This window comes from Triticum urartu, chromosome 1A (genome assembly GCF_056163025.1).
Source record: "Triticum urartu cultivar PI428250 chromosome 1A, HENAU_Tu73, whole genome shotgun sequence".
Lineage (NCBI taxonomy): Eukaryota > Viridiplantae > Streptophyta > Magnoliopsida > Poales > Poaceae > Triticum > Triticum urartu.
In genome coordinates, this window is record NC_141873.1 from 452,318,217 (window position 1) to 452,321,441 (window position 3,225).

Consider the following 3,225-nt stretch of genomic DNA (forward strand, 5'->3'; position numbering starts at 1 on the left):
TCTCTAGCCCTAGCAAGTTGTTCATCAAGAAATTCACCAAGTGGCACAGTAGTATCAAGCATAGAAGTAGTTTCATCATAAGTATCATGCATAGCAGAAGTGGCATCATCAATAACATGCGACATATCAGAATTAATAGCAGAAGCAGGTTTAGGTGTCACAGGCTTACTCAAAACAGAAGGCCAATCAAGTGCAGAGCTAGATGGCAGTTCCTTACCTACCCTCGTAGTTGAGGGATAAATCTTGGTTCTTGGATCTTTCAAGTTCTTCATAATGATAAGCAGATATAAATCCCAAGTGACTCAAAGAATAGAGCTATGCTCCCCGGCAACGGCACCATAAAATAGTCTTGATAACCCACAAGTATAGGGATCGCAACAGTTTTCGAGGGTAGATTATTCAACCCAAATTTATTGATTCGACACAAGGGGAGCCAAAGAATATTCTCAAGTATTAGCAGCCGAGTTGTCAATTCAACCACACCTGGAAACTTAATATCTGCAGCAAGGTATTTAGTAGCAAAGTAATATGATAGTAGTGGTGACGGTAGCAAAAGTAATATTTTTGGTGTTTTATAGTGAGGATAACAATAGCAACGGAAAAGTAAATAAGTGGAGAACAATATATGGAAAGCTCGTAGGCAATGGATCGGTGATGGATAATTATGCCGGATGCGGTTCATCATGTAACAATCATAACATAGGATGACACAGAACTAGCTCCAATTCATCAATGTAATGTAGGCATGTATTTCGAATATAGTCATACATGCTTATGGAAAAGAACTTGCATGACATCTTTTGTCCTACGCTCCCGTGGCAGCGGGGTCCTAGCGGAAACTAAGGGGTATTAAGGCCTCCTTTTAATAGAGTACCGGACCAAAGCATTAACACTTAGTGAATACATGAACTCCTCAAACTACGGTCATCACCGGGAGTGGTCCCGATTATTGTCACTTCGGGGTTGCCGGATCATAACACATAATAGGTTACTATAGACTTGCAAGATAGGATCAAGAACTCTCATATATTGATGAAAACATAATAGGTTCAGATCTGAAATCATGGCACTCGGGCCCTAGTGACAAGCATTAAGCATAGCAAAGTCATAGCAACATCAATCTCAGAACATAGTGGATACTAGGAATCAAACCCTAACAAAACTAACTCGATTGATAAATCTCATCCAACCCATCACCGTCCAGCAAGCCTATGATGGAATTACTCATGCACAGCGGTGAGCATCATGAAATTGGTGATGGAGGAAGGTTGATGATGACGATGGCGATGGATTCCCCTCTCCGGAGCCCCGAACGGACTCCAGGTCAGCCCTCCCGAGAGAGTTTAGGGCTTGGCGGCGGCTCCGTATCGTAAAACACGACGAATCCTTCTCTTTGATTTTTTTCTCCCCGAAAGTGAATATATGGAGTCAAGGTTGAGGTCGGTGGAGCATTAGGGGGCCCACGAGGTAGGGGGCGCGCCCCCTGACGTGGATTCTTCTTCTAGTATTTTTTATATATTCCAAAATAATTCTCCGTTGATTTTCTGGTCATTCCGACAACTTTTATTTCTGATTACGAACGTGCGCATAGAGGTTCCCCCAAAAAACCCGGTGCCTGACGAAAAGGCAACTAGGGTTTACGGGTGGCTCGTGGCGGCGCTCGTCGGATCTGCCGAGGGAGCGCGACACAAGGTCGAGTGGAGGATGGCGTCGTCCTCCACGACAGGCAAAGAGAAGGGATCCCTGTCGCCCAGGGCGGCGAGGGCAAAACTGGCGGAGGCCTTGGGCAAGTTGGACATCACCGACGAGGAAGCCACACCCCTGGTCGTGGATGATCTTGAGGAAGGAGAGCAGCAAAAGTGGATGGTGGCAGGCAAGGTTCTTCATCGCAATATTCTGCACATCCAGACGATCATCAATGCTCTTCGTCCCGCGTGGGGCAATCCCAAAGGTCTAGCCTTCAGATCTGTGGGAGAGAACATGTTTGTAGCGGATTTTGCTACCAAGAGGGATAGAGATCGCGTTTGGGAGGGATCGCCATGGCATGTCAGTAAGCACGCAGTGATTCTCTCAAATTTCGATGAATGCATGCGGCCCTCTGAACTGCAATTTGACAAGCTTCAACTATGGGCTCCAGTTGTCAATCTCCCCTTTAACCTCCGCAACGAAAACTGGAGTAAAGCAATAGCAGGCCAAATTGATAAGCAGGCGACGGAAATTCAGTTTGATCACACGGGTGGATATCTTCGAGCCAGAGTAACTATAGATATGGGGAAACCTCTGAGGAGGTGGATCCTGATTGAATCAAAGAGAAGGAACGGCATGGATCCATATGACATACTTTATGAAAATGTTCCTCATTTTTGTTTTTCCTGTGGCCGTCTAGGTCACGGGGACCTCTACTGCCCTACACCTGGATAGAGAGATGCAAAGGGCGACCTTCCTTTCAGGAAAGGTCTACGTGCGCCAGAGGACAGGAGGAAGGGCACATGGGGGGATAGCTCATCGAGAGAGTCGAGTATGCCCCAGTCCAGGACGACTGAAACACGTCAGTCATCTACGGATGCAAAGGGAACAGCCGAGGTAACATCTCCCCTGAAGAATAAGACCAATCAGAACAAACGCAAAGGGGGGCCTCAAGTGCAAAAACAAGTATACAGGAAAGTTGATATGCCTTTGTTGGCTAACAGCCCACATGTGGAAGACACTGATACGATAGAGAATGATTCCCAGATTGGAGTTTCTGGAACAGAAAAAGAACTGGAGGGGGTGATTGAAAGGGAAGCCAAAAAGAAAAAACCTACTCCAGCTACTTCAGATGCATCGGCAGAGGCTGCGGCGCAGCCCTGCCGGAAGCAATGAGTTGCATGAGCTGGAACTGCCGCGGGCTTGGGAACCCAGAGGCAGTTCGCGAGCTTCGCAATGTTGTGAAGCAAGAAGGTCCCAGTCTCCTCTTTCTGATGGAGACCAAGATTTCGGCGAAGAGAGTGGAGAGCTTGCAGAACCAGCTTGGTTTTGCGGGCTGTTTTGCAGTAAACAGCAATGGTTTGAGTGGGGGCATCGGTATGTTCTGGTCAGCGGATATGGATGTGGAATTGAAAAATTATAGCGCAGCGCATATTGATGTCAAGGTCAGCAAGAAAGCTCAAAGCTCGGTTGAGTGGAGAGTGACAGGTTTCTATGGAGCTCCACGGGCGGAAGATAGACGCCATAGTTAGAGGTTCC

At 47.0% G+C, this 3,225-nt stretch overlaps 1 pseudogene; it reads left to right on the top strand.

The window, feature by feature from the left end:
* The first annotated feature begins 1,704 nt into the window (after window positions 1-1,704).
* Window positions 1,705-2,862, top strand: LOC147991661 (uncharacterized; annotated as a pseudogene).
* Window positions 2,863-3,225: the final 363 nt, after the last annotated feature.